This window comes from Emydura macquarii, unplaced genomic scaffold (assembly GCF_026122565.2).
Source record: "Emydura macquarii macquarii isolate MOO-44397 ecotype Brisbane River unplaced genomic scaffold, CSIRO-AGI_Emac_v2 contig_2975, whole genome shotgun sequence".
In the NCBI taxonomy this organism is placed as follows: Eukaryota; Metazoa; Chordata; order Testudines; family Chelidae; genus Emydura; species Emydura macquarii.
The window spans coordinates 4,598,816-4,622,454 of NW_027133112.1; the positions used below are offsets into that span (position 1 = coordinate 4,598,816).

The 23,639-nt window shown below is 39.5% G+C and overlaps 1 long non-coding RNA gene across 1 annotated transcript in view; it reads right to left on the reverse strand.

Moving 5' to 3' along the window:
* LOC137167705 (uncharacterized) overlaps nucleotides 1-21,694 on the reverse strand; it is a 33,584-nt gene extending 11,890 nt beyond the window's left edge. The window contains exons 1-2 of the long non-coding RNA XR_010924172.1: nucleotides 21,618-21,694; nucleotides 17,056-17,153 (exon numbers count right to left, since the gene is read on the reverse strand). This is a non-coding gene — a long non-coding RNA (uncharacterized lncRNA). The remainder of the gene's footprint in view (nucleotides 1-17,055; nucleotides 17,154-21,617) is intronic.
* Nucleotides 21,695-23,639: the final 1,945 nt, after the last annotated feature.

Below are 23,639 nucleotides of genomic sequence, written 5' to 3' on the forward strand. Positions count from 1 at the left end.
CCTTCTCTGTTGAATAGATACTATATATTATGGTCAAGCAGGAGAGGTTTATGTTTACAGGATTGTCACTTTTTTTCAGACCTCTTTTGCAAGTCTAGAACACACTGGAGCTCTGTGTATTGCTCCACATGTTGCTCCTGCATGAGCTGATTAATACAATTTCTTCAAACAGTGTTTTAGAAAAAGAAATGCAAAGACAAATCCATGACTGCAATTATCAGTGAAAGTCTCAATGGGTGAGGATGACAGACACATTCCATAGCAAATATAGCTAGATCCAAAGGGAAATGCTCTCAGATAATAACCAGGTGGCCCTGAGTTCAAATTTCACCTTTACCAACTACTGTTTATATTGCCAGACCTTAACTAACTTTATTAGTGATCAACACAATAAGTTCTAACCACAAAAGGCAGTCCAAGATAAGCTGCCACCACCACCATCCCTCTTCCTGTTTTACAAATAAATTAGCAAAGTCACATCAGGAATAGTCGTGAATACAAAACAGTTTCTAAAATGACAGAACCACATCTTAAACATTTGCCCTCACTGTCTTCCATATGACTGTTCCAAATGAGGTTTCCCTAACTACAGAACCACTTTCTTCTTCCAGCAATGGAATCCAGGGATCCTATATTCTACTCTTGTCCAGCATATAGTTATGTAACACACTGGGAAAGTTTGTGTCAGGAGTTGTCCTTAAGTATCTGGCTCATCAGGAGGCTAGTAATTAATTCTGTAGCTGAAGTGGTAGGAGCTGGGATTCTGAAAGGCCAGGGTTCAAACCTTGCCATGACCTATGTGGGTGATATTATAACTGCATGAAAGTCACAAAATAAGACAACTTTAAAGAAGGTTTTGTACATACAAACCATGATAAGCTATTATGTGAATAATCAAATTACAGATGTTTCACATTTCAGTCATTTCTTCCACATTTTGCTTTGTGCCAGGTGGAGAGGCTAAATGTTGTACAGCTACTATTACACTCTCCTTTCCTACTTCTCAGCTCAACTACTCTTTGCTGAAGCATAGACCAGAGTCTTGTGTTTCCAGAAAGCATTACACAATAGAAGTCTGTATAGGAAGTGTCTTCCCCTCAGGAGCTGTGACCTGTAGGTCAATGCAGAAACTCAGAACAGCATATTCAAAACAAACTATTGTTTATCCTAGGAACATAGCTTTCAGAGAGAAAAGGGTTAAAACAACAAAAGGCTTATACTGATGTGTCTCACCTAAAGCTCAGTATTTCCCTAAATGTTTAGGTAGGCCCAACTCATCCCAGATAACCCCTGCTTCTGGGGAACAGGGTTCCATTTGGTTCCCGGCAGGTACTGTCTCTCAATTGACCTTCGGGCCTTAGAGTTTTTATCTGCTCCAAAGTGCTTTGTTCCATGTTCCCTGCTTGCAGTCCTAAAGGCTCAGCTTGGATACAAAGTTTCAAAGACACCAGCACCTGTATTATCAATTAACTACTGGTGGTCTTAAAGCCACTGTTTGCCTTTCTGCAGACGTGAGGGGAAAGCCTACAGGAATTAACAAAACAGTCAAATAAACAGAGATACATTTAATAAAAAATCATACTGATATTTCCCACATTCTTCAAGAGTCCAAGGAGAAAACCACTGTCACAAAGAGGAGAACAGTTCAGGTCCAGAGAAAGACAGAACAAAACCAACGACAAAACAAATAAACATTTAGACAGTGACAGAAAGCTGCAGCAGTTGTGTTGGTGTTTAGTTGAAATATTTGTTTACTTGGAAAAATTCTTTGTGGGTTAGACCAGATAGTTAAACCTCTTCCAATCTCCCACGTAGCTGGAGAAAAATCATAATGGAGAGGAAAAAACAGTCAAAAGTGTGCTAGGTTGTAAGACCTACATACCTTTTCTACATAGAATGTTGTAGAGGCAAAGACATTCTGGAGACATGTTACAATATCTCATGCCCTTCAGGCAGATTGATACCACCAGGAACAGATTTAGCAATGCAGTTCCCTCTCTCCCCTCCCTGACCCTGGGCAACTTCTCACTGAAATAACCATCCCCGTATAAATAAAATAAAACCCTAGTACATTATCAAGAATTACATTTGGTGATGGTTAAGTTTGCATGAAAACTTGCTTTACCCATGCGAAAACTTAAAAACATGCAAATAAAAAGTCTCCTATATTCCTTGCCACTTTCATATTACCTATGGCATGGTTGATACACTCCATAAAAGTTTTTACTTCCCATCCTTCACACACACAAAAATTAATTATGTACCCCAACATGTCAAACTTGTACTCTCATGGAAAGCCATATGTGACCTGATACGTTCCTTGTATAAATGATACCAGTTGAGAAGCATTTCTGATAGAGTCCATGTGGAACATTATTCTGCCTTATTAAGATTGCTGAGGACAGTGTTAAGAAACATTTACAAAGGGCTACAAAAACCCAAAGTCTGGTCTGCAAAGTAACATAAGCAGGGTCACATTACCCCCAAATCTATCTCAACCTGCTAACACTGGTGTCAGGCTGCATGCAAAGAATGAACAATAGCTGGTAAGTCTTGTGTGTGTGTGTGTGTGTGTGTGTGTGTGTGTGTGTGGTAGGATGGGGTCTTGGGGCAACAATAAAAAAATAGAGCCCCTGTGAATCTCCACAGGTGAAATTAAGGTTGCCAATGCAAGCTTGCCGTGACAGAAAAAGAAAAACTCTAGTTCCATGCCTGAAAGCACGTCAAACCTGTTTATTGCTTAGCACTGAATCATCCACCAAGCTATTCCCATGTTGTTTGCTAAGTCTTCATAAAGTTTAACACAGAATAGTTATGAAGATTGTAAATGTCCATGCTAATTCATTGTTACAGCATTACCTCTTTCACAGCATCCTGGAATAGACATCAGCAGTGAATTTGATGCTGCTTAATGATGAGAGATAGATAAGGAAAGGTCGGGGGCTGAAAAGGTTTCTGATGCCTAAGAGCAGAAATCAATTCTTTTCTCTCGACATTAAAAAAAAAGTTGGAAAGATTTCTTCCCTGTCTTAAAGTTTATTGCTGACACCGATAAGATACCCCTTATAGGCTTTTTTAGTTGACTTAACAGGTTAGTTCAGTGAGCTGAATCTCAAACTGCAAGGCAGAAATCAACCAGATATTAATATTCAAAGGCTGTATCATGCATTCACAGAAAAACAGAGTATTCATAAATGACCATGAAAAGTAGTGAATTCCATTATATTTCTCAACCACAAAGATTTCATTTCAGCTAGAAAAATATTAAGCATGCACAGCTATTGTTCCTGCCTTTCTGAATCAGCTGCAGAAAAATTGTCAGACAGTTTGAACATTTCAGAAAAATAAAAGGAATGTTTCTTTTTGAAAGAAATACAATTACATGCATTTTATGGACCATCAAAATAGCTATAATTGGTAAATTTACCACAGATAAAACTATGGATATCATGGGCCCAATCCTGCACTAAAAAAGAGGTGGTCACGCAAATATTGTATAATGACAAGGTTACTATGTGGACAGTAGCAGAAGTTATCCCATATCACTGCTTCAGGATTACTGTGTTAATTGTGACCTCGTAGGACTAGCTCTATTGTGTGAGCCATAGAGAAGCAACCATGTGAAAATTTACAGACTATAACTTAATTTATAGAATAATCTGTTAGTAGAAAAAGCCTAAAAATGAGAGAGAGATTAAATTTGTATAAACAAAAAGTGTTTCTAGTATGACCCAAGGACTGTGCTGAGGTCATAATTTATAAACAAAAATATTTCAAAACCAGAAAATGATGGCCTCACTTGGTGTATTGGTAATAAAGCTTAACTGATTAAATAATGTTGAGGGGATAGGCCTATTCCATCCATTTCACCTTTTGGGGCTTTTTAAAACTAGGGATTCTAGGGAGCAAGAAGAGACTCCTTGGGGATTGCCACCAAGAAGTCATTTGTTTCAGTCCATGGACTCCATGATCCGCTGTAAAAATATATTGTAAACAAATACCATACGTGTTGCTATGTGCAATAAACAGCCGCCATGTTGGAGTTTAATGTTCACAAGTAAAAATCTTGGCTTTGTACATCATTGATTTCCCATCACTGCAGCCTGATTTTCTTTTTCAAGAAGAGACTTATTTTCTGTAACCGCCACTTGGAGTTTGCCAGCTGCTGGAGCTATGGACTGAGCCTAGTGGGCCCTACCAAAAGGACTACAACAATTATGGCTACCAGAGCCTTTTGACGTCATTTCCGGCATGCCTGGAATCAGGTGGGGGACAGACAGAACTAAGAATCTCCCTGGAGCCAATAGGAGGCTTCTGCATTGGGTGATATAGACAAGTAGGTCACTGGATCAATGACTAGCCAGGGCTTCAGAGCCCCAGTGAGGGGACAGCCTGACTATACATGGAGGTTATGTCTATACTTGGAGTCAAGGCTGGGATTCCAGCTCAAGTAGACTTATTCCTACTAGCTCATTTACCGAAATGAGTATTTTCAACTGTGAGCCATAAGGGGGTGTATGCGTTTAAGAAGGGAGGAGGGGTTGGGAATGAAGTGTTGGAGCTAGAATAGCATTGTCACAGAATTTGGAGCTTGCTGAGAAATTTGGTCCCATTATGCTGCAGGGGTCAATGGGCCCTGAATACAGCCATTCCGGATTGCCCTCAGACACAGTGACATGCATATGAGAGAGTATGGCATGTGATGTTGATAGGAGCTAATGTGTGCCGTCAATGGGGTCTTGGATCCAAAGACAATCACACCTCATGAATATCAAGGGGCATGCCAACTGCTTTATTTCAGACTCACTGGAAAGAGCAATCAAACTCACAGAGAGGCAAATATGAGATTTCAGAATCTCTATTAAAAAACAAAAAATCCAAAACTAGCCTCCATCATCCTTGATTAAGCAGAACCAAAGGCATAGTTTGATTTCTACATTAGGACCTGGCAGGACTCAGGCCAGCTCTGCGCTGCAAAGCCCAGCAGAGGAATGACACCTCCATCCCTTGACTCACCTCAGTAGGTCACCCAGACTGTCTGGGTTAGGGGCAGTGGTGCAACCAAAAAAGGTTTGAAAACCATTCAGGATGCAGGCAGGGGATAGCTAGGGGTTATGTGCAGTCAGGGCCCCCTCTGCGGTCACTGGTCCCAAAGGACTCTGCTGGGTCTGGGTTCCTGTGCCCAGATGGCTCTGAGCTGAGGAGCACCCAAGGCTCCAAGCAGCAGCAGCAGCAGGATGATAAGCAGATGGGTTATGGCCACAAGACACCAGGCACAGCAGCAGCCACTCTGCAACTGTCTGGTCCTGGCCTCCAACCTGGCCAGGGGGCAGGGCCTCGGTGGAGAGGAGGAGATGGGGGTGTGTGGAGCTGCCTGTGCCTGTCTGCTTGCCTGTCGCCCCCTAACTCTGCCTATGAGCACAACCTATGAAATGTGAGGTCAGGCTACATGAGGTATATGCAGCATATAAACAGATGTGGTAATCTGTAACATCATTCCAAGGACTAAGACAATTTCAATAATTAGGGCCCGTTGACAATAAAGTATGTTCAGTCCCTTTCATGACCAAAGACATTATTAAGAACATGAGGGAAATGAAATTGAAGCCAGCTGCAGGACCAGATAAAATCTGCTTAAAAAGCGTGTAGAAGGTGGAACCTGAAGGAGACAAATTAGCTGATCTCTACAATACATGGTTCATAACCCGTCTCATCCCCAATTCTGTCAAGAAATGCAAATCCATTCCAATCCTTAAATCGATGATTCTAGAAAACCTAAAAGCTCTAGGAAACTGGTAGCCCATAACTATTGGTTCTATAGTGCTACGGTTCTATTCTGGATTACTGAGAACTCAGCTCTCACCAGACAGAGGACTTTTATATCTGCATTCAGCTGTTCAGAAAATTTAGAAGTACTAACACGTGATGATTAAACATGCCACAAAAATGAAGTTTTCATTGGGAATTATATTCCAATGGGAATAGCAGAAGCATTTGACTGTCTCACAACCATATATTCAGGTACTATCAGACAGAGGCTTGGACCCACACATGAGTATCATTATCAAGGAAAGCTGTATCAAAATAAGCAACTCATAAAAAAGTCAGAGGCCAGTTTCTCTCACCTATAACATTCCATCTAATCTGGCTCTAGACTCATTGTTCTCCCTTTTGCAATCTGATCCATCTTGAAAATTCTCAGTTTTTGCATTCAGTGATGATTAAGTACTGATTAATGACTCCTGGCAAGGCATGAACAAGAAAACTGGATTTCTAAAAGACTTTTGAGATCTCTCTGGGCTCAGGATTCAAGCCTCCAAATGCCACACATTCCTCTTAACACCTACCCATAATTCATATATACTGTAAACCAAGGTTAACAGTTCAATAACTGTAAACCTGGGTTAATCAGGAATGATGAACTAGACATATTTCATCTTGGAAATGCAGAAAAATACTTAGGGGTCAAGGTGGATCTGGCCTTGCATGTGACATCCTAGTGAAAGAACCAGACAGACAAAAATGTAAAGTACACAAGGAACCACATCTGTGCACTGAAGATGGTGAAATTCACAAACCAGGCCTCATATTTACTAAATATCAAACTGTCCCGCTAAAAGAGGTAACTTTGTGTTGTTCAAATGTAGACAAGCTGATTGTCAAGAAGACACCACAAGACAGGTCAGACTCTACTTCCCTATCACAAAATAAATACAAGATTAGACTGGAACTCAAGATGTCAGAGACTTTAGATTCCCCATAGAAGCCAGAGGCAAGTGGCCTCTGAAAAGAACTACATATTATTATTTAAGTTGGGACTAAAAGTTTACAGACAGGGAAAGTTTTCCTTATTGTTTAGTTGAAAAGAAGTTCCCTTCTCAGCAGATAGCAAAGATTTGAAAGTTAATGATGGACTTACTAAAACCTTACCCCTAAAACTGACCCTCGAATCATGCTCAGTATTTTATTTATATACTTTTTAAAAAACTGTATTACATTGTTATTGCTAATGCAACTTTTGTACTAAATATTTTCTCCCTTCGTTTTCCCATCTTTTCCTTGCTTGGCTTCACCCCTTCTAATCCAACTTGCCCAGCCTCTCTTATCTTTGGTATTCCTCCATTCTGGGAATCATGTGATGATTATACTTTCATGACAGACATTTGCTTCAGATGGCAATGGTTGGACCAGCTCTCTATAATCAAAAATAGAAACTCTCCATGGGCTTGATAGTGAAACAGCTGCAGAGAATGGAATCTACTTCCTGAGGCACTAAGCCACATGGCCAGCCCTGAGCTGAGCTATCCTATATAGGAAAAAACCTTTTTAATCTACCTGCAAAGTCAGGAGGACTAGGACATTCATTTGGCAGTCTATGTGTATTGGAGGCAGAAAAACCAGCAGAAGGAATTGTGAGTGTTCTGAGTCTCTGAGGTAAGAGCCAGGGAAATTTTAGTTACTGGCGTGAGGGACAGATTTGGGGAATGGGCTACTTACCTTGCACAGACTTTGAGGGAAGAGTCTGTAAGGTTTGATTTGTTTGTTAAGAAGCCTTAAAATAAAACAACTAAACCTGCTGGAAATTGCTTCTCTGTTTGGTTTCTGGAGCAATTCTTCTCTGAAGTAGCTCCAGTAGATGTCCATTGAGCACACAGTCCATCAGCTTTCTTGAGGGTGTTGCAGTTTCCTCTTCTAGTCTTGCTGCCTTCTTTTATATGGGTCACCTATTTAAATTCCAGCTCCTTCCCAGGTGCAGCAGGCAGGGTTAATCAGCAAGCCTACCACTGAAAGCCTCTGATGCCAAATGAATGGTATCTCTTATACCTTTACAGCTGATAACTCCATTCCTCAGGCCAGCTTTCCACCTAAACATGGTCTGTACAGGAGACAGAGCTTTCTTGCGTGCTGATCAATGACTATGGAACAAACTTCCACAGAAACTAAGAATCACTATAATCCTCATCACTTTCTGGCTAGCAAGCTTCAGTTCTAAATTTCTTCCTCATTCTTCCAAAGCTGGATGGGATTTGCTCCATCTCTGCACAGAAGTCTAGGGGTTCAGACCCTTAAGCCCACAGATTTCATGTGATCTTCTGGAGATAAGGGCCATTTCTTTTAGGGACTCTTGTCTCCACACTGCTCCTCTTTCTCTTGTTCTCTGTGACTTTTGGACAGTGTAGCATCTCCAGTTCCTCCCTCCCAACCTCACTGATGCCAGGAACCTCTCCTTACTACTAGCAGGGGCTCCACAGTCTAAAGAGAAACACTTTGTGTGGGAAAAAAGAAGACCTTGCAACAGCATACATCTTTCCCTCTCAAGGGTCCTACTCTCAACCCAATGAAAGGAACTTTCATGAAGTGTAGGGGGGAAAAGTCCAACAAAACTGGCCCTCTTGTCATCCTCTGTCTTCTATTCCTAATTCAGATATCCTGACTTTATCTTTATTGTAAAAAACTAAAGCTAGGTTAAGCCCTACAGCGTATGCACCTTACAAAGTAATTCTACTATTTTTCTATGATATCTTATATGCTAGGAGACTTTTATGACACATTGGATGTCACTCTAGATAAGTACTCAAGAGATAAACCCAATATTAATTTATATATATAAAAACATGATTCAAGAGCCTAATTATGTTTATCATTGGTGGTAGCTGAACCCAATATATATAGGATATGCCTCTCTCATTGCCCACAGTTCTAATTATTCCAGAATAGATTTTAGTGTAAACAAACCAAACCAACCAAACAAACAAAAACTCTGAAAAATATAATAGCAGCACATATTGACAAATGGGTTTATTGGACCATGTGCACATCAATTTGAAACAACATCACACAGGCAGTATAAATAAAACTAACACAAACTGGCATTTCAATTTGTCACTCTAGATAACTCTGGAAAAAAAAATCCTAATGAAGACTATATGTTGTTTTGTTTTGTTTTTTAACCACAGTACAGGATGCATTCAAAATCATGATATAAGGACAAATGCTTTACATCTTAAAAGAAAACAAAGACCACCAACAACATTGAAAGAACGGATCAAAACATACATACAGATGTGTAAGAGAACTACCACACTCACAGGAAGGTGCCTTAAGTGACATGAAATGGAAATCTGAACCATTTCATTGTATTTGTAAAACATGTACAGTGCGTAGATACTACGGAACAGTAAAACCTGCCTTTGCGACCACCTCTGAAGAGAGAGCACTTGTCACAAGCAACTACTTGCAGAGCCCATGGAACATTTTTTACCTATAATTTAACATGAAAAAACTGTGTAGAGTGATGACCTGTCATTTGCCACATTTAGCAAAACATTTTTTGATGAGGAATAAATTGAATTTGCCTTTTCTGAAATTTCAGTTTTAGGGTTTGAATAACCCCAGTATCTGTAGGCTGTAATATGGAGGTGTTGTCTAGGGGAAAGAAGCAGAGATCAATGTTTGTTAATTTAATATGAGGTGACATGGGGCGTTATCCAAACAGCAGAATTTTATTTCCCTCTGATAGCAATTTGTGGTCAAATCTTTGTATCCATTTTTCAAAAAGCTCCGAGATCATCCACGTTTTTTTTTTTTAATTATTTTCTACGGGCCACTCCCTGATATTTAGCATCGTGGGCATTGGGGTTTAGCGATCAGTATGGTCTTTTCTTTATCTGAATTCATGTTGGTACATAAATTGAGAGTGATTCTTTCCTTTGAACATTTCCTATTTGAACAATGTTCTTCTTTGACGTGGAGGGTTTTGCTAATGCCACTGTCTTTAAAAAACAGTTCAGTTTCATCCATATTGTAGATTTCAGATGGTTGATAATCCCATATTAGTTCCAGTAACTTTTGCTTCCAATCTGAAATTAAATCTTGGTTAATGTCTCCACTATCACTGCATCACCAAAGACAAGGTTGTGTCCCTTCTTAAACAATTCAAGCCAGCCATTGCTGGCTTTAAACTCCCTGTTTTCCAACTCCTCTGCAAATTTAACAGCTTATGCTTTTACACTGGAACAGAGACATTGACATGATGAGCAACAGTGAATGTAAACAACTTGTAAATAAGAAAACTGACTTCTTCATTTCCAGTTTTGGAACATCTAATTTTCATTGGAGAATTTGCATTTGGCTCATAATCCTTGAGGATTTCTGCCTTCCATCCTAACAGCTTTTGGATCTGTGTTTTTTCCAACTCCAAACAGTTTGGCAATTTGATGGCAACTGGTTCCAGCTTCCAGCTGTGATATTGCTTTAACGCACTGCTCCAGTGTAAGAAACACTTTGGATTTGCATTTTTTTTTCCTTTTGTTTCTTCCATGTTGACTTCTTTTAGCTTTAAACTGTAATGCACAGTAGTATAGGCCTTTCGTTTCAGCACGGTCACCTATTCCTTTAAAGTTCCCGTTTGTTCAAGTTCAATTTCCAGTTCGGGTTCATACATAGACCTATAAATAGTGTAGGGCCCTATCAAATTTGCAGCTGTGAATCACAGACCATGAAATCCGGTCTTCCCTGTGAAATGTGGTCTTGTGTGTAAAAGTATACAAAAGTATACGGCATTTCTCAAACTGGAGATCCTGACTTAAAAGAAAGTCACAAGCCTAAGGTAGGGGTGTTACCAGAGAAAATTGATGGGTTACACCAAACCCTTCTCTGTAATTAAATATTACTAGTGTGCTTTCATCAGTGGTCCCCCTCCATATCTATCACCAGGTGATATTTATGAGCAAACACTCTGATTCAATCGTAAGATAAACTAAATTGACAATTAATTTAGGGATAACAATAATAAGGGACCATTCAAGGGTTAAGTAACAAGATAGTGGAGATTAACTCCAGGACCCCTTACCACAAAACAACCCTTGGCCCAAAGTCCAATGCTTTAATACTTTACAGTTTTTCTTCTCTCTCCCTAGAGTTCTGATCTCGATTGCACTGCCCTGGACTGGACCGGGATACTGGAACTCCAACAGGAACACAACTGGTAAGTACCAAATCTCTTTTCTGGTGGTGGGGGCTGTCCCCTTTTCTCCCTAGGAGGTGATGGTCTTCATTAATCTTCTCTGGAGTGTGACGCTACTCAGCTGCGTCTGGGATGCACAGCCCCAATCTGACAGGCATGCAGTCTTTTATACACTCCTGTTGCCAGGCAGATTTCTCCAACTTCCCAAAAGGTGGGAAAACTTCATGAGGAAGGCCCTCCAATATGGAGTCCAAGTTGTGTTTGAGCTCCAATATGGCCACCTGCCATCTCCTTATCCTAACCCAAATATATGTAATACCATTTAATTTTACAAGAATGGAAGGTAAATTCCCATCTGGTTCCTATCAGGGGGGGTCACAAAATTGGCACCCTTACTTCTGCATGGCCTTCAGAGCTTGGTATCCTGCCAGAATCACTCCTGAGTAACTGGTACAACTTAAGAATCACAAATATCCAGTTTATTTTGTTTTGTAACCAAACTTGTAAAAGTTGTTGTAATTTTTAAGTAGGCAGGTGGGTACTGAATATTAGCCATGAGACATGGCTTGCAGTTGTTCCTTTTAACTCCTGTGTTCAGTTTTAAACAGTCTTTAGACTGAAAAAGTTACTTGTTTGTTGTACTAAAGCCTTATTTATTTTAACACTGTTCCTTTTAGTTTTAAGACTATGTTGGTGTTTGTTTGATTTTTTTAAATAAAATCTTTTTACTTGCTTTTAGGATCATCTCAAGACTAGCCTATTTTGTATACTACATTTTCAGTTAAATGTTTGCTATTTGGTACTGCTTTGGGAATTCCATTTTATGGTGCTGGGGGCACTGCATTAGAATGCCATGTACACCATATTAGAGTGTGGTGTGCACATTTTAGTGCTAGGTGCAGCAGAGCGGGAAATTGGAGCTACTCCATAGGACAATCTAGGGGATATTTCTGACTCTTGAAAGCTTGAGCAGTCATTCATGGTGGCAGCATGCAGCTGAGTGAGAAAGGAAGACCTATGGATCAAGAAAGAAGACAGGCGAGGAAGACAGCTTACCTGTTCCTGTCGTTCCGGTTCCTGCTTTCCTGATCATGACTGGTTTTCTGGTTCCTGATCCTGACCTGATCTAGATTTATGCCTGATCCATTCCTGCGTGACGGTGATGTATTGATTTTCATTTATTCTACTGTACCAACGGGTTTTATTTATGAAGTACTGGGCCCTGGCTTTAAGCTTCTTGATAACATCCGGGCTACTCTATTTTACCCTTATTCTTGTCAATAAACCTTTACCTGTTTGCACATTCACATATTGTTGTGGCAGTGATTAACAGAATTTTTTCTAACAGTGATTAGATACAGGATAGGGAGTGGACCTCAGAGAGCGGGGGGTCCTTGATAAAGATTACCTTCCCTTAAGCACTCATTTTATAGATCTTTCCCTTGTAACAATTGAGCTGACTTGTTTACACATCTCAATAAACTGAATGCAAGTTTACAGGGACTGAAAATTACATCTTTTAATGTTCATGACAAAAAAAAGGGCAATAACACAAAAGCTTCATTTTATAACACAAGAAGGAGAAAAGGGAAATTGCCAGTCACTTCCAACCTTGGAAAAATACCTCAATTAAAATGAATTGAAAACTCATCATGATAGAAAAGAACATTGCCCCGAATTTGGTCACCCAGTTTAATGAATACATTCCTGACTGTGTAACAAATGGGAACTGCATCAGGAGTCCATTTTAAATAGAAGACACCCTGCCAGGTGACAAAGGAAAAAGAAGAGTTTTGGGAGGGAGAATGCTAATGCCACCAGAGTTTAGTGGCTGCGTAAGCCCTTAGCTGTGAGGTGATGCCGACATAATCTGCATCCGTTGCCTCTCCCAGCCCCCGCAATGACCCACAACAGCTTTTCCTGCTTAATGGCTACCTCACAGAGGGGAGCAATTTAAAACTTTATTTTCCCAAGAAAAACTCATTGGGGCATGAGGAGGCCAAGCATGTAGATTCGCAGCAGATGTCCAAAATGGCACTCTTCACACACACGGGAGTCACTCTATGGGGATATGAATAAAAGGAGAGAGGAGCTCCTAACAGAAAGGACGATTTTGGTGAGCAGATTGCTGAATTTTAGTTCCCTTAAATCCTCCATGGATGTCAAGTTGAACAAGATTAAATCTGACACTGAAGAAATGGGGAACAGAGTGATTGACCTGGAAAAAGGCATGGGGGAAGAGTGTGGAATTAGGAACACTGTTACAGAATAAAATTAAATTGCTTAAGGGGCGGGGGGAAAAACCTTGCAGAAAAGGTAGAAGATAGAGAATCAGGAAAGAAAAAAGTTGCATAAAAATTAGGGGACTCCCTGAAGGGGTAGAAAAAGATGCATCAGATAAGTTTCTAAAGCGTTCCTTCTATATTTAAGCATGGGAGAGAACTTGGAAATAGTTACTGATAGAACTCACAAAGAATTGTATGTTCCCTTTCTGAAACCAACAGACATAATACAAAGACTACACTACTTTGAGCAAAAAGAGCAGATTTTGAGACAAGCCAGAGAACTCTCTGTACTAAGTCAAGGAGGGCACAAAGTGCAGATCTTTCAAGATTTAGCGACTACAAATTTAAAGAAAAGAAGGGAGATGAATGAAATTACAGCCAACCTAGGGAAGTCTATATAAGGTATAGATGAGGCTTCCCCTTTAAAGTTCATGTTCACTCATCAAGGACAGCAATATGTCCTCAGGGAGAAAAGAAAAGGAGATAAACCCTTCAAGAAATGAAATCTAATGTTAGGTAGCCCTGAAACTAAGGAGGATTCAGACTCAGACCATGAGAGAAAATAGTAGCCACATTGAATTCTGTTTTCCGAGTGTGAATTTTAGTCAGGGTCACTGACGCACCCAAGCATTGAACAAACTCCCTTAGAAGTTGGATAGGAAATGGGAGTAGGCAGAATGAGGGAGGGAGAGGATGCATCTCCTCAGCAAGTCAGGAGTAGGAGGCATTCTAGTGTTTGGGAGTCTTTGGAGGTGAGGCTTCCTGCAATTATGGTGCATAGGGCTCCTATGTGGCCAGGGTGAAGACTTTGGGACCAGTGCCACCTGTGTAGGAGGCAGCCAGAGGTGCTGCGAGATGCGCTAAGGGCCCCACGACAAAGTCATTGATCACATACCACCTGCCACTCAGCTCAATATTGGGCTGGTTCCCCAGCCCCCACACCTGCAGGTGCAGCCTCCAGCACCTTGCCTGGTCCCATCCTTGAAGAGTGGGACTGAGTGTGATTGTGCCTAGAAGTTGTGAGGTAGCAGGTTATGGAGCTGCTTTTGTCATGGGGCAGGAGAGGGAGGAACTGCAGACATGGATCAGAGTGTTGCCCCATATGGCATTCATGAGTGCAAAAGACATATATCCTGTGGCTCCTTTAGCCTCCTGGCTCATTCCTTCTGTCTGGGGTTCCTTCCTGTGCCCTTTCAGAGTCCACATGCTGGAAATATACTTCTATATGAGGCAGAGCTATTTAAATGTCAATAGGTGGGGCTATAAATAGCTGTACAGTCTCCGAGGTGAGCAGACTTGCCATTTTGTATAAAGAACCTTGAGCTCTCAGATCGTTAAATGATGGAAGACAAAATTTCACTGGCAATTCATAATACAAAGGGGAGACAGATACTTGTGGGATTACAGTTTATGCATCAAAAAATAGCAGGGAAAGTTTTATGCAACTTTTAAGGCCAGTTAAAATTACAATCCTGTACTCAACTGAGCCTAGTGATTCTTCCAATCTATGAACTCCTGTAGGGAACTGCAAGCAATGGAGGGACAAACTGTGTCATCCTCGAGGTTACTGTATAACAGGGGTGGTGCCATCCTTTTCCCAATGGTAGTGGGGGCTGAGGTGGGCTAGACAGAATATTGGGGGGTTGTGCTATACATCCTGTAGGCACACCTACTTATTTATTTTTTTAACAATACACACTTAAATGTGTTTTATCTATCTTATCCTCAAAAGAAGAATAAAAATATATAGAGACAGATTAGTTTAAAACTTCATCTATGGCAGCTCACTGGTGCAACATTTACTCACAGAAAATCAATATAAAAAAGCCAATAAATAAACTAATAATACTAATAAAATGAACAATAACATTAAACAAATGCAAATTTCTGGAATAAATAATGTTAATAGCTAATTATTTTAAATTGGAGAATGTATTATATTTTTAAATTAGCCATTTACACACACAAAGAACATGAAACAACAGTTTACATCTTCTATCTAAGGGACAGGATCTGGCAAATAACTATAGGCCTATTATTAACAGTTGAAGTCTGACCATGGATGTACTCATGTTGCACCTATTTAACTCAAAGGGAGGAGCACATCAATATCCAAGGGCAGAAATTGATACCAAGATACTGTTTTAAAAAGTAATTACTCCTATGTACCAGTCTACATAATAGTCAAATACATGAAAAACATTTAGGGACTGAGTCTCACTTACATTAAGGGCCCATTTACACTGCTCTCACTGTGTAATGTGGGCCCTTACAGTGGCCGCAAACATAATTTATTCACAAGTCAAGACCTCTTTATGCTGATTGAGTTGTGTAAAAAAGACTCTATGTAAATGAGAATCAGGCTCTGTATTTCTTTAAAAAAACCTTGCTTTTTACATGTGTAAGTAAATGAATTAATTTATCTTTTGTTTTTGCATTTACAAATCTCTAAAAACAGATAAAGCCTTTTAAAAACTTTTTTTTAGAGAAACTACCATTAATATAATTTGGGCTCAGATTCTTTAATCCAAAAATGCAGCCTGCAGCAAATATCTATGCCTAAAAATAATATCCTAATAGCTGAGATATATAAAGTAGAACTGTTACAGAGCCTTTAACCATACCAGTAGTGTTATGCAATGGAACTGAAATAATACATGTTTCCATAAAGTCACTCTTTCAAAATGCAAGAAGTGAGATACATAAAAATAGCTATTGCATAAATTTTAATTATGAATTAAATTGTTACAGATGTTGGAACTCTTGCAGCCTATCATGTTAACAACTTGAATATTTAAAGTTCTTAAAAATTTACATAAGACACACTATTAAAAATGTGTAAACGTGTTTACATAATATAGTATAATGGTTCAGATTATAATATATTATTCTATACATTCTTTATGTGGATTTTCCCCCTAAAACAATTAACGAGAAAATAGCAAATGTTTAAGACATCTTAAAACTCACAACAATCTTGAACTCTTGGTTTTGCGGAGGTCTCAGGTCCGGGTGTGACAATACATATCATATGTGCTACAATAGTTAAGGATAATAGGACAAGTTTAAGAAAAGAATGGGGAATGTTGATTTTAAATTGTGCATTTCCTTTCCAGATGTAGATTGTAATAGCAAAATCATACTGAAAATTAATCTCTCTAGCTCATTAAAATACCTTCTTCCAATAAAATTAGTCATATGTAATTATCAGACGACGCAAATGCATATTTAAGTGGATTCAGAGGAGAAGGGAGGACACTAGTGACTAGAGTCTGTGTGATTTGGCAGGCATGGCTCCCACTGGAGACTGGTAAAATGGTATTTTTACCAAGGGTCTGATTTAAAGGCCGCTGAAATTAATGGGAGGCTTTATATTGAAGTCAGTTGGCAGGCCCTTAAGGTATATATGTGCTTGGACAAACTATGGCTAATGGGTCAATTAGGCATTATTGTTTTTAAAAAAATCTATTTGAATTAAACAGTGTTTTCCCCAATAATCTTGGTCAGCTTTATTGAAATAGCCAGTTATGCTGCCATGATGAAAGAAAGTGAATTTAAGTAAAAGGAACATTTTGCTATTCCTCAGAAATAGTCACCGGTTTAGGACAAGGCACAGAACTAAAATAATTTGGGTGAACTAACTTTGGTGCTTCTGGATGGATTGAATCATATGAAGGGGAAGACAAAGGTACAACCCACTAATTATACTACATTAATTTTGTCAAAGCCCAAGTGTGACTCCAATATCTGAAGCCACTGAAGTAGATAAGGAGAAGCATCCTCTCCCATTAGACAAAAGCTCACCTGGCTCTAGCAGAGCAGTTCGTTTCCCAGCTATTGGAGATATAACTCCCAGTCCCCACTGAAGAATAGGAGCAAGTATTTGCCATCCCTGCAAGAACCTGTAGAACAAAGTTGAAACCGGTTGTTCCTTGCAGAACCTGGCTTTCAGAAAGAGAATTGGCAGAAGTAATGGGAGGAGGGGGTGCAGCTTAAAACTTCTGGACAAAGTATGAAGTAAAAAGAGAAGAAACAGCTAATGGTACAAGAAGGGACTTGAGAGAACTGGTGAAGAAGTGGGAGTGGGGGTTCCCACCTGAGTGGCACAGGGCTGGGCAGCTTTAGGGTGAGTTTGCCCCCCTTTTTTTAGCTGCTGCCAGTCTGTTCATGCTTTTGGAGTCTCTGTTTCAGGGATTGTTCCAAGGCTGCTCCAAAGGCCCCCCCACCTCACCCCACTTCCAGGAGGATTCCACTGCAGCCATCATTCCCCACCCTAGCTACCCATTATCTTTCCGGCAAGGTGCTGCCTTCAGACCCAACAGCACCCCCGCAAGCCAGAGAGGCCCCGCTCACAGTACCGAGAGTGGCATTACTCATAAAGTGGCTGCCCTCAAAGGGGTGGTGGAGAAAGTGGGACCTTCCTCCCTTCAGTCCCCCCCGACTCTGCCGCATCCTCCTGCCACACCAGTCAGCATCAGTGAGCAACCTGGTGCTGCTTTAATCCTGTGCTGGCACCTTGCAAGGCCAGAGCTGCTGGTGCCAAGATACCACTGCAAGGCAAAGGCACCAGTGAGCCACTGCCACCGCTCCTAGTCACAGGTTCCAGGATGATCTCCTGTGCCCCCAGGCTGGTCCTGGGAAGCAGAGGAGCAGCAGCCAGAGCTTGTGCTAAGCAAAGCTGGGAGGTGAGCGCAGGGACGGAGAACAGGGAGGGGCTCTGGGGCATGCTCTCCCACCAGAGCTGCCACCAACAGTAGCATGGAAGTAAGGGTGGCAGTTCCCATGCCTTTTGACCCAGGCTATATTTTTTCCCATCTGACTTCTAACCGAAACCTTTTTACACAACACCATAAGGAATATAATGAAGACCAACACTTGTAGAACTAATCTTATCCAAAATACCTTTCTTTAAACTATTCTTAAACAAACATTTTGTGTTAATTGCTAAGAAGATTCTCACTCTGCAACCTGTAATACATCTAATTTAAACCCTGCCTAACTGAACAGTGTGAAATTAATTAGACAGATCAGATTTTTACACATTAATCACTAAAATGCTACATTAAACTGACAAGTCTGAACAGAATGCATTTCATGGAATGTATGTGGCCTTTTCATTTTTGATATTACCATACAGACACTTCATATGCATTTCCTGCACTACAGACTCCTGGTAGTCATCCTGGTAAATCTTTTTTATCTCCAGGAGGCAGTTGGAGTGCTGAATGGTCAATGCATTGTTCATGGAGGGTTAGTTCACACCAGGATACTCTAAGTACATTCCCGTTGCCTAGAGCCGTATTCTACCTCAGTTGTCTGGAATGATTTGCCTGCCAGCTTTCATGTTTTTTTTCCTCCTTCCCTCACACTATTACTTCATATATTGTTATGATTTTGCTGCCGTTTCCAGCAAACTTGTCTCTTCAAATGGCAGGGTAACCACACAAACCATGTTCTTGCATGGATATATGTAATAAATCCATAAAAACCATTGAAAGACACAAGGAACTCAATCTAGAACTCTTTCCACTGCTGTCTAAAGAAAATGGAAGTCTTCTTTGACTTCAGTGTTAAGGGCTTTGGAATAGTGGCTTAATTAGTGCCTAATAAATTATCCATGGTCTTACTGGTGCTGATTCAATTATGTTAAGTTTGTTGGCTTTCTTATGGTGCGTACAGCATCCATTGACATTTGTCTCTTCACTCCTAACCTCTTTATAAAGGAAGCTATAAGAGGAGATTCACCAGCTCCCTACCTGTGCTATCTTTATTAAATTCTTTTAAACAGATATGTTTTATTTAAATATAGGACTCTTTGGCCTTCAGCAGCCTTGTATCTACTTTATTTTAGCTCTTTCTGGACTATCTACAGCTAATGTCTTTATTATTGGAAATAAAGTTATATTATAATCACCTCGGGAGGCATTGACAGGAGGGCTCTCCATAAACTGGATTTATACTATTTAGATATTATCCTGATACTAGGTTTTTAAAGCTGCTCTAGTTTACAAAAGATGCTCAGCACCAGAGACAGCATTCAACCATGCAGTCATACAGCTGAAAAATGTAGGTGGAGAGGGATAAAACGGGCAAAGATTTTATCTGCTTTAATCAGAAAAACAAAAATGGTCATGGTATCGTAATGATTAGCCATGAATAGTGATATAGTTAGTTTTAATTTTAAAGTTTCTGATAAGTGGTAATTAATGATAGTTTAGTGTTGGTGAGGATAAGACAGAACCTATTTTAATTAAGAGTGGAGTTAAGCAAGGTGATCCGCTCTCCCCTATTTTATTTAATATAGCCATGGACCCTCTTTTATATAAATTGGAAGATGAAGGAGATGGTTTTATAGTGCAGGGTAGAAAGATATCGTCGGCAAAGGCCAATGAAGTTATCGCTATATTAAGTAGGTCCTATAGGGGGATGGTTAAGAATTTAAAAATTCTTAATCAGTTTTGTAAAAATTCAAGTTTAAAAGTAAATGTTAAAAAGACAAAGGGCTTTCATATTTTCCCAAGCATGGGAACATATGTTATCAACCCAAAAGATAAATGGGGATTAGGTGATGAATTAATTGATTATACTCAACCTGGTGAGTCTGAAAGATATCTAGGTGCAAGAATAGATCCATGGGTGGGAGTGGCTAATAATTCCCCTAAGGAAAAATTAATTGATTGGTGTGAAAGTTTATGTAAGGCTCCGTTAAAACCTGCGCAGAAATTGATAATTTTAAAAGTTTACATTTTAACGAGAGTTTTTTATGAATTACTTTTAATCGAGCCGCCACTTTATATGTTAAATGAATTAGATGTTTTAGTTAGGAACACTCTTAAAAAGATTTTACATCTTCCCCAGTGTACAACTGACGGGCTATTCTATGCTAGAACTAGAGATGGGGGTTTAGCAGTTACAAAATTTAGTACCCAAATTCCAAACATGTTAATTCGTAAATGGAGGAGACATATTGTCTCCAAAGATGATTGGATAGATTTCTCGTTTTTATATGCTGGGGAAAATTTAGTGGAGAAAATTTTAATATATAGTGCTAAAACGGCTAATCCTAAAACGTGGAGAGATGAAGAGTGTTTAAAATGGAGTAATTTAAGATGTCAGGGAATTGGTATTAAATATTTTAAAAATGATGGTATTAGTAATTTGTTTTTAAAATATCCTTGCTTGGCCAAGTCCTCCTCTCTGATTGCGGCATTGCAAACGAGAGCGAATGTTTTTCCCACCAGGGAAGCTCTAGCAAGAGGATGGAAGATGGAGGAAGGGTTATGTAGATGGTGTGGTAAGGTCAAAGAAACAATTCCTCATATCTCTGGTCAGTGCATAAAAATGAAAGAAGCAAGAATTAAAAGACATAATAGGATAGTTAAAGCACTAATTGATAAAGTAGGAAATAAAGGATGTAAAATTTGGATTGAACCTTACCTTCATAATAAAGAAGGGAAGTTGAGAAAACCCGATCTCATTATTGAAAAGGAAGGAGTGGTAGCCGTTGTGGATGTCACAGTTAGATGGGAAGACAACGCTGACAGTGTGGAGGCAGCCCACATTGAGAAGGAGACATACTACTCTGAGTTGGAGGAGGAGGTGCTGCAGCTCACTGGTGGGAAGATCATCCACTTCTTTGGATTTGTGGTTGGGGCGAGAGGTAAATGGAGTGAAAGAAATTATGAAATTTTTAAAATTTTAGGTATTGATAAATTTAAAAGTTTTAAAGAAAGTGTGTGCAGACTTGCTATGTATGCTACGACGGATATGTTGGCTCTTTTTAGCGATAAACAGTGAACCTGAACATTCATTTCGTGTATCCTGTGGATTTTAGATATATTTTAGATATAGATATATTTATTCTCCATATTTTAAATTTTATCAATGGGCTTTAGTTTTCATACTATTGACCTGTTGACTATGTTTAACTGTCCTTTCATGTAATTTAATTTAATTTTAAAATTAATTGAATAATAAATATTACTTATAGGTTAGATCTTGATTTTAGATTATCTTAGCTACTGAATACGCCTGTACAAGTACAAGTTTTGGTTAGAAATCAAAATGGTGGCTGATGATGTCATCAGGTAGAGAGGGAGTAGGAACAAAATGGAGTTACTGAGAAACTGACCAATAGCAGGAAGGCAATATGGGGTGTGATAAAGTTCACTCTTGATACCTAAAGAGAGGGGTTTGTAAGTGAGAAGATGGAGCAGGGTGGAATCAGGTTTGGAGTAAACAAGTGAAGCTCATTAGCATACCAGATAGCTGATTGATTAAAGAAATTATCTCTATGGAGGAGGAGCAGGAGGAGGTCTGAGCTTGACTAGCATAGTGGACAATTGATTGACTCAACATGATCTCACCCATTGGTGGGAAGGAGGTGTTGACTGAAATGAAGAAAGCAACCAATCAGCAAGGATCTGTTAGGGTCAGGAAAACTGTATATAAGGCAGAGAGCTGATAGGCTTGGTTGATTGTGATGTGAGAAGAAAAGCTGAGCAGCAGGACCAGAAGACAATCTGAGCAGCAGCTGCAACTCCTTTAAACAAATAGATCAGACAGAGGTCTTAGATGGAGCAGAGGGATTAGATCCAGGAGCAGTAAGTATGATCTTTTCTTAATAGTAAAGAATGTGTGGGAATGACTGTAAATAAAGCTGGATGCCTGTGGCTTGAGTGATCACCCCACCCATTCTATGACTGCCTGATCAACACTCATAGAATTTTAGTTAGTTTATGGTAGTAGTAGTATTGTTAAGAATATTATTGTAATGTTACTATATGCATGTGTATTACTTGCCACATTGCAATATCCAGAGTTTATTACAGTGTGCTAAGGATGTATACATATTTATGCAGGATTTCCTTATGTTATATGCTGTTACTTTGTATGTCTGTTATACGAACGCAATTAAGTATTCATAACATTGTAGCTCATGATACAGGAATACTGTATTATGTTGTGAATGCTGTATTGCAATTTTAGAATTCTTGTACCATATAGATTATAGAATTCTGCACTGTAATAAAAGCTTATTTCTATATGTTTTACTCTACTGATTTTCAATTTAAAAGCCAACTGTATTAGAATTAGTAATTAATAAAGAGACATTTGTTTTCAAATAATTTGCTGTTAAGTGTCAATCCTTTGAAAGGAGGGCTGTATCCATGTCCTCTCCAAGGTAAACCAAGGCAGGCAGGACTAGGGAGTTTCTAAGTGAAAGTTAATGGGAACCTCCGGCAAAATTTTTGTAAATCCCCTAGGGCAGACCACAGTAATTACCCGCATATAAAGGTGAGGCTGGGAATGGTACTGTTAGTATACCTATGCCAGCACAGGGCCTTGTGGGTCCCAGAGTTTTAGGATAACAATCCTGGAATTCTTTATTCATTTTATGGAGATTCTTCTTCTTCAGTGATCTAGTTTGCCTTAGATCTCTTTTGCCTTATTTTTCAGATGTGTGATTCTTGTTGGAAATATGGCATCAAAGTAAAGGTGCACTCAAGAACTGAAAGGAAAGAACAGACGACTAAATTTCAGCAGAGGTTCTAGCTCTTTCTCACAGATTCATTTTGAGAGTAAGTCTAAGAGTACTTGGTCCATCCCTGGACTGAAAGTTTTATGTAATTTTGCAGGAGATGAATAACCCAGAATAAACTATAAAAATACTAATTAACTAATCCCTATAAGCAATATGTTCAAAGTAAAACTGATCTTTAATGTGACATGCTGTACCCCATGTCCACCCTTATAAGGTGATCTGTGTATCATTCATGTTCACCCTTACAATGTAACTGTGTATTATCTGATGCAAAGTATGCCATGTAAAGTGTTTTTGGAATGCTCATGACATACTGAACATTACTGTTAGGGTAGCATGTTTCCTGCAATGTCACACACATGTACAGATATGAAACTCTGCTGTGTCATATCCCCAAATGTATGTCTCACATAGTCTGAATAGATGCAGATGAACACAAAGCTGTGTTTCCATGCCCCACAAAGGCATGCATACAGGAACAATGGACTGGTCTATGCACCTGTGAGCACTTTGGCTCAAGTGGGAGAAATCATGCCCATTGCTGGACAGTGCTGATCACCTGACCCCTAGGGGTGGGAAACTTGTTAAAAGCTGAGGTGTCTGTCTCTTGGCTCTCCCCTGGAATCCATCTTCTAAGCTATACCAAAGATTGAGAATCTACCCATAGTGGGGGACTGGCTGGTTGCAAGAGGCATCACAACAAGCCTGTGGGGTAAGCTGGCATACTAATCTTATGTTAAAATGCGAGTTAATTGTGATTAACTCCTTGATTTATTAATAATCTGACTAAGATTCACTTATTGCTGTAGTCAATACACTTATTTGTTTTATCTAAAACAGTGCA